We start from the raw sequence: 13,504 nt of genomic DNA, 5'->3' as shown, positions 1-13,504 counted from the left end.
TGCAGTGCCTGGCAAATAGTAAGCATTTAACAAATACCGTTATAGTTATCATGATCAATTATTAAATAAATAATGATGGTGATTATTATTCAGCAATAAGACAAAAGGGTGAGCCTGGAGCAAGTTCCTCTGAAGCAGAAACAGCTGTCTCTGCCCAGCGGCCTGCCCGCGATCAGCTCGGCCCAGTGAACGCGAGGGTCCCGTGATCCGTCAGCTGCTGTTGGCAGGGGGGCCAGCTGTTTCCCTCGGGCAGAGCCCTGGGGGGGAGCACAGACATACTTTACATACTTTTGGGAATGTCGATCCCCGAGGCAGGAAACGGGTCAGTGTCGCTCAGCTGGTAGCGATGTGGCCGGCGGACCGGGAAGTGCAAGGGTCAGCTCCCACACTCACGTTCGGCTTTTCTCCAAGGCCCTGGGTCACACTGCAGTGGCAGGGAGCTAAGCCTGGGGCTGGGAGCTGGGCCAGGGGAAGGGGATCTCTGTCTGCAGCTCTCATAATAGTAATATAATTAATATAAGAATAATTGTTGAGGGCCTACTATGTGTTAAACACTATTCTAAGCACTGGGATAGATACAAGGTTCTGTCCTCTATCTGCACTGGGGTGTCCTTTTACAGAAAGTACCTACACTTAGCTTAGAACAGCGCTTAGAACAGTGCTCAGTGCTTAGAACAGTGCTTTGCACATAGTAAGCACTTAATATATACCATTATTATTATTATTACTGAGCCCCCTCCTTCTTCTCTCCTTCCTCCCCCTCCCCATCCCCCCGCCTTACCTCCTTCCCCTCCCCACAGCACCTGTATATATGTTTGTACGGATTTATTACTCGATTTATTTATTTTATCTGTACATATTTATTCTATTTATTTTATTTTGTTAATATGTTTTGTTTTGTTCTCTGTCTCCCCCTTCTAGACTGTGAGCCCACAGTTGGGTAGGGACCGTCTCTATATGTTGCCAACTTGTACTTCCCAAGTGCTTAGTACAGTGCTCTGCACACAGTAAGCACTCAATAAATACAATTGAATGAATGAATGAATTTATTTATTTATTTTATTTTGTGCATATTTATTCTATTTATTTTATTTTGTTAATATGTTTTGTTTTGTTCTCTGTCTCCCCCTTCTAGACTGAGCACCCAATGTGGGATAGGGACCGTCTCTATATGTTGCCAACTTGTACTTCCCAAGCGCTTAGTACAGTGCTCTGCACACAGTAAGTGCTCAATAAATACGATTGAATGAATGAATGAATGATTACACTGCTCTGCATGGGAGCCGAAGCAACAGCTGCAACATACTAACCCTAATGATGATTTTTATTCACCTCGTGTGCCAAACACTTTTCTGAGTGCTCTTTATTCTGTTTGTTTGTTTTTTATGATAGTTGTTAAGTGCTTACTATGTGCCAAGCACTATACTAAGTGCTGGTGTAGATAAAACCTTATCAGGTTGGACACAGTCCCTATCCCACATGGGACTCACAGTCTTCATCCCCTTTTTACAGATGAGGTAACTGAGGCACAGAGAAGTGAAGTGACTTGTCCGAGGTCCCACAGCAGACAAGTGGCAAAGCGGGGATTAGAACCCAGATCTAATTTTGACTCCCACGCCTGTGTTTGATCCACTAGGCTCTGCTGATAAAGCAGAGTCAGATCAACATGGTTCCTGGCCCACACGACACTCATGGTCTCAAAAGGAGGGAGGACAAGGATCTTACTCACATCTTAAGCAGCATGGCTCAGTGGAAAAGAGCCCGGGCTTTGGAATCAGAGGTCATGGGTTCAAATCCCGGGTCCACCACTTGTCAGCTGTGTGACTTTGGGCAAGTCACTTCACTTCTCTGGGCTCAGTTCCCTCATCCGTAAAATGGGGATGAAGACTGTGAGCCCCACGTGGGACAACCTCATGACCTTGTATCCCCCCCAGCGCTTAGAACAGTGCTTTGCACATAGTAAGCGCTTAATAAATGCCATCATTATCTTAAAGTTGAGGGAATTGAGGCCCAGAGAGGTAAAGTGACTTGCCCAGGGTCCCACAACGGGTCAGAGGCCGAGCCAGAACTTGGGTCCTGACTCAAAAACCCACACTCTTTCTACCGGGATATGCTACTGCCAGGGACCTCGTCAGTGATTCGAGGGGGTATGCCTATTTCCCAGATTCCAGCACTTCAGAAAGCCAGTGCTGTAGAGAGCCATCCAGATCACAGAGTCCACAAAGTCCCAAACCACTGGACTAAATGCATTATAGCGTGGAATTTATTTCTAAAAAGCCACTTTTCCTTCCCCAACGGCAGCCTCGGAATCAAGATCTTTTTCCACGTGGCCCGTCCTCCCCAAGCTCCATTTGCAGACGGACGGCCGCGGTCAGCAAATGAAAGCTCACTGGGCACTCGGCAACTTTAACCTCAAATGAACTTCCCTGTCTGACTCGGTTTCCTGGTGAGCCGTCCGGGGTTAAGGATGGAGAACAGCCGCCAGGGACCTCCGGCTGCCTAGGCAGTCCGGGGTCACCGTGCAAAACCACGTTTCATAAAAGGAATTCTCGAGCCGAGGGCCAAATCATTCACGAGCCAGCCGTCCGGCTCCACTGGCCAAGGAAGAGAGACCGTGCCAGCCCTCCACTACTGCGGCTTTCTGCCTCCTCTTGATGGTGGGGAGGCATCCGGGGATGGGCCTCGTTCAGGCAGCGATGTGTGAGAGAGAGAGATAAAGAGCGGGACAGAGGGTATTATATCTAATTATAATTCACACCCTTAGATCTACAGCATGGAAGAATCAATCAATCAATCAATCGTATTTATTGAGCACTTACTGTGTGCAGAGCACTGTACTAAGCGCTTGGGAAGTACAAGTTGGCAACATATAGAGACAGTCCCTACCCAACAGTGGGTTTACGGTCTAGAAGAATGCCTGGGTCCAAGTGTAGGAAGAGCATGTCTACCAACTCTGTTACATTGTACTCTCCTAGGTGCTTAGTACTGTGTTTTGGATGCAGTAAGCACTCAATAAATACCATTGGTTAATTAGGGCAGGAGGGAGGGTGGGGTGTCCTGCGTCAATCCCCGTTTTGGGTTTTTTTTTTTTTAATGGTATTTAAGTGCTTACTATATAGTGCCAAACACTGTCTTAAGCACTGGAGTAAGTACAAGATAATTATGTCAGTCACATGGGGCTGATAGTCTAAGTAGGAGGGAGAACAGGTAATAATAATAATAATAATGTTGGTATTGGTTAAGTGCTTACCATATGCCAAGCATTAGTCTAAGAGCTGGGGTATTCATTCATTCAATCGTATTTATTGAGCGCTTACTGTGTGCAGAGCACTGTACTAAGCAGTTGGGAAGTACAAGTTGGCAACAAGATACAAGGTAATCAGATTGTCCCACGTGGGGCTCACAGCCTTAATCCTCATTTTATGGAGGAGGGAACTGAGGCACAGAGAAGTTAAGTGACTTGTTCAAGGTCACACAGCAAACAGCCCCATCCCCCTACCTTACCTCCTTCCCCTCCCCACAGCACCTGTATATATGTATATATGTTTGTACGTATTTATTACTCTATTTATTTTATCTGTACATATTTATTCTATTTATTTTATTAATATGTTTTGTTTTGTTCTCTGCCTCCCCCTTCTAGACTGTGAGCCCGCTGTTGGGTAGGGACCGTCTCTATATGTTGCCAACTTGGACTTCCCAAGTGCTTAGTCCAGTGCTCGGCACACAGTAAGCGCTCAATAAATACGATTGAATGAATGAATTTGGCAGAGCTGGGATGAGAGCTGAGGTTCTCTGACCCCAAGACCCATGCTTTTTCCACTCGGCTGCACTGCTTCTCGTGCTGCAGCTGGGATGCTTGGCTGGTTTTTCAGGGTTTTCAGCCTGAGTTGCTGCCTGGGGATGCTAGAAAACAGAGGTAGTAGTCAGTATTTATTCAGTGCTCGCTGTGTGCAGAGCACTGTACTAAGCGCTGAGCTGTGGAAGAGGCCCTTGAGGAAAACCTGCTGCCTCACAAAGGGAATGAGGCTGTACAGGGAATGGATGGTAGCCAGGGTGCGTGTTGAGGGAAAGGCCCGACCAGATCATCATCATCATCATCAATCGTATTTATTGAGCACTTACTGTGTGCAGAGCACTGTACTAAGCGCTTGGGAAGTACCCTCTCGAGGTCCAGGCAAACCACTGCTCAATTGGAGAGGATGAAATCTCAGCTTTATGGATCTGGGCCAAAGGTTGACCCAAATTGTCTTGCATAAGATGGAGAATTCTAAAGAAAAGTCTGCTTTCAAAGCCAGAGATGTTTTTCCTCTCCTCTCCCTGTCTTCTTTCCTTCTCCCTTTCCCCTTCCCACTTTCTTCTCGACCTCTCCCTTTTATTATCATAATTATTATTTCCTTGAGATGTTATTTGTTAACCCTACTATGAGCCAGGCATTAGACTCAAGCTAATTAAATTAGACCCAGTGCCTGCATAGAGCTCACAGTCTTATTCTCTATTTTACAAATGGGATTAAGGCACAGCGAAGTTAAGTGATTGCCCAGGGTCACACAGCAGTAGTGGCAATAAATAATAATAATGATAAAATCTGTTAATACCTTTCTATGTGCCAAATCACTCCGCTCAGCACTGAAGTAGAGATGATTTCATGAAAAGGAATAAAAGATATAAAATTTTTGATTTTTGTTTCACATGAATTATAAGTTACTATGAGCAGCAACCTCTCTCTCTCTTTCTTTATATATATATATATATATATACGTATGATCGATTTTGAGATATATGCATATATATGTGTGTATATAGACATATACATGTCTATATACACAACATATACATACATATATACATGCATACACACATACATATATGCCTATATATGTATATATGTATATACATGTATATGTGCATACATGTACATATACATTCATTCATTCAATCATATTTATTGAGTGCTTACTGTGTGCAGAGCACTGTACTAAGCACTTGGGAAGTACAAGTTGGCAACATATAGAGACAGTCCCTACCCAACAGTGGGCTCACAGTCTAGAAGGGGGAGACAGAGAACAAAACAAAGCATATCAACAAAATGAAATAAATAGAATAAATATGTACAAATACAATAAATCAATAGAGTAATAAGTACGTACAAACATATATACATATATACAGGTGCTGTGGGGAGGGGAAGGAGGTAAGGCGGGGGGGATGGGGAGGGGGAGGAGGGGGAGAAGAGGAAGGAGGGGGCTCAGTGTGGGAAGGCCTACTGGAGGAGGTGAGCTCTCAGTAGGGAGGAAGGGAGCTAGCTTGGCGGATGTGTGGAGGGAGGGCATTCCAGGCCAGGGGGATGATGTGTATATATATATATATATATATGAAAATATGTACACCTATATATATATATATATATATATATATGAAAATGTGTATACCTATATATGTATATACATATATACATACATACATATGTGTATATATGTACATATATATCTCAAAATCAATAATTTCATGACTTCTGGGAAAGAGCGAGATGCTAGCTCCATCTAGTGCTGGTTTACCACCCAGTTTATCTCCTATTTTTTTCCAGGGAGCTGGAAAGAAGCATCTGTGGATAGTTTGTGTTTGCCAGCACCTCCACCTTCACGCCCCCACTAGACTGTAAGCTCATCGAGAAAGTACTTGTCTCTTTCTTGATTGTCCTTTTCCAAGCGCCCTGTACAGTGCTCTACACACAAAAAACGTTCAGCAAATATGACTGGTAGGTTTACCACCCACCCCTGGCTTACTCCATCCCTCCCGCTTAGAAGAATCCCTCCCTCCGAATCCAACCAGTCATAGCTCTGCCCATCTTCTACGGCCTAATGAAATCCCACCCCCTCCAGGAGATATTCCCCAGTTAATTTCTTCTCGCTAGGTCAAATCCTCCCTACTATCATTCTTTCTTCTTTTTTAAAATTTGTGCTATCTGTTGTCTTCCAGTCAGTTGCATTTATTGGGCACTTTCTGTGTGCAGAGCACTGAACTAAGCGCTTGGGAAAGTGCACTCTGACAATATAACAGACTCATTCCCTGCCCACAACAAGGAAGGGAGACAGCAATATAAATAAATAAAATTACAGACATATACATGAGTATTTTGGGGCTGGGAAGGGGGATGAATAAAGGGAGCAAGTCAAGGCGACGCAGAAGGGAGTGGGAGAAGAAGAAAGGATGGCTAAGTGCTTACTACGTGCCAGGCACTCTACTAAACACTGGGGTAGATACCAGCTAATCAGGTTGGACACATTTCGTGTCCCACATGGGGCTCACAGTCTTAATCCCCACTTTACAGATGAGGTAACTGAGGCACAGAGAAGTGAAGTGACTTGCCCAAAGTTACACAGCAGACAAGTGGCCAAGTCAGGATTAGAAACCAGGTCCTTCTTACTTCCAGGCCTGGACTTTATCCACTAGACAACTTTGCTTCTCATCATTTTTGCCCCCATTACTCATTTTTTTTTATAAAAATGACCTCTATTAAGTGGTTACTATGTGTCAAATTCTGGGGTGAACAAAAGGTTATGAGATAGGACACAGGTCCTGTCCCACACAACCTATCTTATTCAATTTTAAAGAAGAGGAAACCACGGCCTAGAGAGGGTAAGTGACTTGCCCAAGGTCACACAGCATACCAGTGGCAGAGCAGGGACTAGAATCCAAGTCTCCTGGCTCCTAGCCCTATGCCGTTTTCCCTGGGCCACGTGGACTCCCTGCTTTCTGGAAGAACAAGTCACACTCCCCTGCTGATCGCCCGCCATTTGGATTTCCCAAGATAATAATAATAATAATAATAATGGCATTTATTAAGCGCTTACTATGTGCAAAGCACTGTTCTAAGCGCTGGGGAGGTTACAAGGTGATCAGGTTGTCCCAAAGAGGGCTCACAGTCTTAATCCCCATTTTACAGATGAGGTAACTGAGGCCCAGAGAAGTTAGGTAACTTGCCCAAAGTCACACAGCTGACAATTTGCAGAGCTGGGATTTGAACCCCTGTCCTCTGAGTCCAATGCCCATGCTCTTTCCACTGAGCCATGAGATCAATCAATCATATTTATTGAGCGCTTACTGTGTGCAGAGCATTGTACTAAGCGCTTGAGATCTGAGAGAGGCCCATGCTTTTAGACTCCATCTCACCTCACCAACTGTCTGATGCTATCGGAGGCACTGAAGTCTCAGCTTAGTGCTAGGTAGACTGGCCAATGACCGATACAGGGGTCCTTATTAATTGTTTTCATATGTGAAATCGGTGAATTGATTAACCAACCCATCGTGTGGATTAGGGTGTCCACCCTGAACAGCACCTCCAGGACTGTGCATTCGCTCTGGACGCAGCCCTGCGAGAGGCTCAGTCCCTGCCCTCCAGGTGCTTGCAATTAAAGCCAAGCAGCCTTGGCTTCTCCTTTCAGAATCAACCCTTTCCCATCCCCGGGGAAGTGCCGTCATCCACTGGACAAAGGAGCACAGAGCTGGAAGCAAAAAGCTACATCTTCGTTATCCCTCTCCATCTGGGATTGGTCCAGCTCCTACGCTCGGAGCCAGGGATGCTGCTACCCTCACAACCGAAATGGGGCCGTGCTGCTGACTCTCAAACCCGAAGGCTACAAATGGAAGGAAGAGTGTGATGGAGTGAAGAATAAAGCAGGTCCTCTTGCTCCCGGCTTGCTTGGCTACTTAAATGTAGAGCCATAATTATTGCCATGGCAACCCACTCATCTCTCCAAACATGAATATGCAATTTTCTTGAGGGCGGGAAAAGGGAATAGCTGTCCCTTTGTGTGCCTTCAAGTCACCCACATGGCTCCTGCCCAAAGCCGTGGAGACAGGCTTTCAGTTCACGTGGGTAATAGTGCTGGGTGAGATCAACGGTGTCTCTGATCACCACGGCAGAGATGTCTTTGTGTGGGTGGCTGTGGTCACCTGTGCAAGTGGGTCTGCAAGCACAAGGGTGTAAGCCCATGTGTGTGTAAACATGAGTACTAATACCCTAAGGATAATAATTTTGGTATTTGTTAAGCGCGTACTATATGCCAGGCACTGGACTAAACACAGGGGTAGATAATAATAATAATAATGCTTGCGTTTATTAAGCAGTTATTATGTGCAAAGCACTGTTCTAAGTGCTGGGGAGGTTACATGTATATACACACACACACACACACATATATACTAAGCAGTTGGTAGAGTACATATATACATACGTTATGACAATATAACAACAAATAGACACATTCCCTGCCCACAACAAGCTCACAGTCTAGAGCTCTAGGAATAGACCCAAGTGCATCAGTGACGGGTTGGAGGATCAGTGTGGTTAGAATGACTGATAGATACAAGTTTATCTGGTTGGTCACAGTTCCTGTCCCAGATGAGGTTCCCAGTTGCAATCCCCATTTTACAGATGAGGTAACTGAGGCCCAGAGAAGGGAAGTGACTTGCCCAAGGTGACGCAGCAGATAAGTGGTTGGGTCGGTATTAGACCCCATGAACTTTTGACTCTCAGGTTCGTGCTCTATCACACCATGCTACTTCTCTATACCCTTCTACAGCCCAGCATATATGCGTGTGCATTTCTGTGTGTTTAAGTATAAATCTGCATTTGGCATTGGTTCTACTGAGGGCATAGCTCTGTTTTAGGCCATAATCTATTCTCATCCTAATCACGGGAATCCTGTCAGGAAAAGTACCCTCTTAAGGCGGGATCCCTTCGTAGTCACCAAGGCCACTCTGTAAACTCTTCGTTTCTGAACACTTTGAGCTGCCTCTGGAGGATGTAAGCATCTTGAAGATTGGAGTTTGAGAGTTTCTCTTGTGCTGTAAGCAGCATGGCTCAGTGGAAAGACCACGAGCTTTGTAGTCAGAAGTCATGGGTTCAAATCTCCGCTCTGCCAATTGTCAGCTGTGTCAAGTCACTTCACTTCTCTGGGCCTCAGTTACCTCATCTGTAAAATGAGGTTTAAGACTGTGAGCCCCACGTGGGACAACCTGATCACCTTGTAACCTCCCAAGTGCTTAGAACAGTGCTTTACACATAGTAAGCGCTTAATAAATGCCAAAAAAAAGAGCTCAGTGTAACGGGAAGTAGAGTGGCCCGGTGGAAAATCCCGAGCTTGACATTCAGAGGACCTGGATTCTAATCCTGGCTCCACCACTTGTCTGCTGTGATTGCTCTGGGCATGTCACTTAACTTCTCTGTGCCTCATTTACCTTGTCTGTAAAATGGGGACTAATATTGTGAGCCCCAAGTGGGTCATGGACTGTGTCCAACCTGATTAGCTTGTATTGACCACAGCATGGCCTAGCGGATAGAGCCTAGGCCTGGGACTCAGAGGACTTGGGTTCTAATCCCAAATCCTTCATGTGTCTGCTATGTGACCTTGGGCAAAGTCACTTCACTTCTCAACGCCTCAGATACCTCTTACACAAAATGGGGATTAAATACCAGTTTTCCGTCCTACTTAGACTGTGAGCCCCATGCAGGACAGGGACTGTGTCTGACCTAATTAATTTATACCTACTCCGGTGCTTAGAACAGGTTTTGACACATAGCATTTAACAGACACCATTAGAAAAAGTACAGGGCTCTGGATAACTGATGGATGGATTGGAGGTAATAGGGACCTCAAGTGTGCAGGGGACATGGAGATACAGTGTGATTCAGGATTGACTGTCTGTAAACTCCTTAAGGACACAGACTGTGTCTTCTATTGCATTTACCTGAGCAACTATTACGCATTTAATAAATATCCTAAGTGCTTAGTATAGTATGCCACACCCAGTGGGGCTCGATAAATGCTTAGAAGAATTAACTGTCCTGCACGGTGGCAGAATCAAAGATGGTAGCCACCCTACCTCCGAGTCCTCGAGGCCCACTTCTCAGATTCTGTGGCATTATCCTTGTCTCCTCTCATTCAACCCACACATTCAATTTATTACAAAATTCTGTCAGCTCAACCTCCATGACATCACTAAAATCCATCCTTTCCTCTCCATCCAAACTGCTACCACGTTAATCCAAGCACTTATCCGAACTCCCCCTTGATTAATGAATCAACCTCCTTGCTGACCTCCCTGCCTCCTGTCTCTCCCCATTCCAGATTGTGAGTATCTGAGGGCCTGAGTTGGAGCCCAATTCCCACCCATATATTATTTCCTAATGCTTAGTACAATTCTCTGGTTTCTTGCCTTATAAGTGTCTCAATTTCCACCTGTACACTCTTTCCCAGGGCTTAGAACAGCGCTCTGTGCACAGTTTGGTTTTTCGCCTTATGCGTGTCTCAATTCTCACCTGTGCACTCTTTTCCAGTGCTTAATATAGTACTCTGCACACAGTAAGTGCTTAATAAACACTATTACTACTACAAAACCCCAGAGCCTGCTGAGTAGAGGCCAACTGGGGGCCTCATGAGTGCTGACCCCCACGGCCTACTGAGAAGAACACATTGAAGGCTCATAAGGGCCTGCTGGGAAGAGCTTGTTGGAGGTTTTGGTGCCTTTGGCCAGCTTGGGGGCTCCAGCAGTTTCACTGTTGTCAGGTTTTCAAATTGTTTTATTACTTTTCCCCAAAACATCTGTTAGACAGCCGGTTCTAATCAACCACTCTGCAGGCAAAGTTATTTTTCCAAAGACACAGTTTGGGGAAAATCTCCCAGCGTTTTCAAGCCACCTATTCATGCTGACCCTCACCAAAGGAAGCTTCTTCTCTTTTCCCTTCCTCTTCCCTCTGTCCTTCTCCCCTCCTCTACTCTCTTCTCTGCTCTTTTGTTCTCCCTTCTCTTTTCTCCCCTCCACTCCTTTCCCACCCTCCCCTCTCCTCTGCTTCCTTCCCTCTCTTTTCTTCTCTTCTTCTCTCCCCTTCCTCTTCACTCTTCTCTCTGCCTCCATTCTGTCTCATCTTTTGTCTCTCTGGCTAGCTCTCTCAGTCTCTGACCTTGGCTCTTATCCTGGCTTGATTTTCAGAGATGTCCCTCAGTGAGGGTGAGTGGCCAGCTCCCACTGATAATCAGCAAAGTGGGCCACCCATTAATAGATCATCAAGAGGTGACTGCATCTCATCTGTGCCTCCCCACCATTCATTTCCCGACAACTCAGTTCTTCACCAAGGCATTTTGAGTGGAGCTAAAAAATAGCAGAAAGGATATCTGGGTTTAAACTGTAAGCTCATGGGCAGGGACTGTGTCTGCTTATTTTTATATTGTACTCTCCCAACACTTAGTACAGTGCTCTGCACACAGTAAATACTCAATAAATATGATTGACTGACTGACTCGCTCATTTAGTTTTCTACCTCCAGCCAAGATTAAAGCTACTCAACTCTTGATCACTCCACGGAGGGAGTGGAGGGGCTAGCTAATTAAAGGAGAAAAACTTTTGGTGAATGAGCTGTGGATAAAGGAGAAAAACTTTTGGTGAATGAGTTGTGGATGGAAGTGCCTGAGCCTGAGGATTTTGCACATGAGGACAGATTTGCCCTAAGCCAGAGAAGGCCAGAGAGCACAAGAGATCATCAGAGGCAGCCAGAGAGAGCCAGTGATGGCCAGAGAAAACCAGAGACAGAGAGACAAAGACAGAGAGTGACATAGATGGCCAGAGAAAGCCAGAGCCAGACTGCTCCCAAGACAGTCCAAAGGGAGCAGGGAGAGCCAGAGAGACAGAGACAAAGACGGAGATGACCAAAGAGAGCCAGAGAGAGCCAGAAATAATCAGAGGGGAGCAGAGAGAGCCAGAGATGGGTAGAGAGAGATGACCAGAGAGAGATAGAGACAGTCAGAGAGCACCAGAGGTTGTCAGGGCGACCCAAAGAGCCAGAGCCAGAAGGAGTGGGCCAAGTTGCTGCCATCAATGGCTGGCATTTACTGGGTGCAGAGCACGGTTCCAGGCTGTTCGGAGTCTGACTTGGAGGCAAATGACCTGTTGCCTGCCCTCAAGGAGGTCCCAATCGGCTGTCAGAGACAACTGAACTGGCTCTGCAGGTGGGACCCAGTGGGCTGACCAGAGGCATTGAAAAGTGGGAAGGGGGATCTGGGGCCACTGAGTCCTGGAATCATGTTGGAAGGCAGGTTGAACTCCCAGGAGCTTTACCACATGGAAGACCTGTCTGGGGGTTGAGGCGGGGAGAGGGGATACATGGGAGAGAAAAGGGGAGTGGTATGGGTGGGAAGAGGAGGATGGAGGAGGGAAACTGGGTGGGGGAAGGGAAATGGGGCTGAGGGAAGGAAGTGGGGGGGGATTGGAGTGGGGGGATTGGGTTGTGGGGGAGGGTCACCCAGGCCCAGGCCCAGTGGTGAGAGCAATGTTGATTTTTCCTCCGGTGGAAAAGTGCAGGCTGCGCTCTCCAAAACATTCCTGCCACCTTCGTCACGGCAGCCAGAGGCGGCAGCAGCCCGGCCGGGCCGGGGTGCGGGGGGTGTGGGGGGCGGGGGGCAGCCAGCTCCCACCACAGGCCAGAGGAAGGGCAGGGTTTGGCAGCCAAGCCACCACTCTCAATCTGGTAGGTGAGGGAAGAATTGGCCCGGAGTCAGTGAAGGACTGAAAACAGAGCTCACATGCCTCTGGGCCAGGCCTCCCACCTTGAGGGAAGAAAATACGCTTCCCCAGCTCCTCTCCCTTCCCAGAGTCTAGGCCTAATAATAATAATAATAATAATAATAATAATAATAATAATAACAATGATGGTATTTGTTAAGCGCTTACTAAGCACTGTTCTATGCACTTGGGGCGATACAAGGTGACCAGGTTGTCCCACGTGGGGCTCACAATCTTAATCCCCATTTTACAGATAAGGTAACTGAGGCACAGAGAAGTTAAGTGACTTACCCAAAGTCACACAGCCGATAAGTGGTGGAGCCGGGATTAGAACCCATGACCTCCAACTCCCAAGCCCGTACTCTTTCCACTGAGCCATGCTGCTGGGAGAGAGTGACCTGTCCAAACCACCCAGGGAAGTAGGAGGGGCACCAGCGGCTGCTAGGGGATGCAGGAGGCAGAAACCCAGAGAGGTGGGACAATATCTGTACTTTAGGGCCCAGATCAGGGAAGGGGTTGATATCACCCCTGATTGGGGCGGCGGCTGCCCGCACTCAACACCAAGTCCTCCTTCGCCCTCCCTAACCCCTCACCAACAGAGCCGGATGGGGGAACCGACCGACCGAAAACCAGACTGTCCACGTTGGAACCGGACACGAGGCCACCGGGACCCAGCAGGACCTGGAGAAGGCTAACTGGCAACCGTGGCAATTGGGCTGAAGGATTCCCGGGACCAGTGCCAAGCCACACAGGTGCGGAAGGCCTAGATCCAGGGTCCTCCAGCCTGACATCACCTGTCCCCGAGCCTGCCTGTCCCCCGGGGAACTCAATCCCCCCACCAGTACCAATAGGGCAGCCTCTCCACCACCCCCGTGTCACATGTGGTCTTTTTACCCAATTCTCATTCCCTTGGGGTCCTCCTAGCCAGTTGAAAAATGCCCCC

Source organism: Tachyglossus aculeatus, chromosome 15, assembly GCF_015852505.1.
Source record: "Tachyglossus aculeatus isolate mTacAcu1 chromosome 15, mTacAcu1.pri, whole genome shotgun sequence".
NCBI classification, from domain to species: domain Eukaryota; kingdom Metazoa; phylum Chordata; class Mammalia; order Monotremata; family Tachyglossidae; genus Tachyglossus; species Tachyglossus aculeatus.
The sequence above is the reverse complement of the archived record's forward strand: the minus strand, read 5'-3'. Positions refer to the sequence as shown.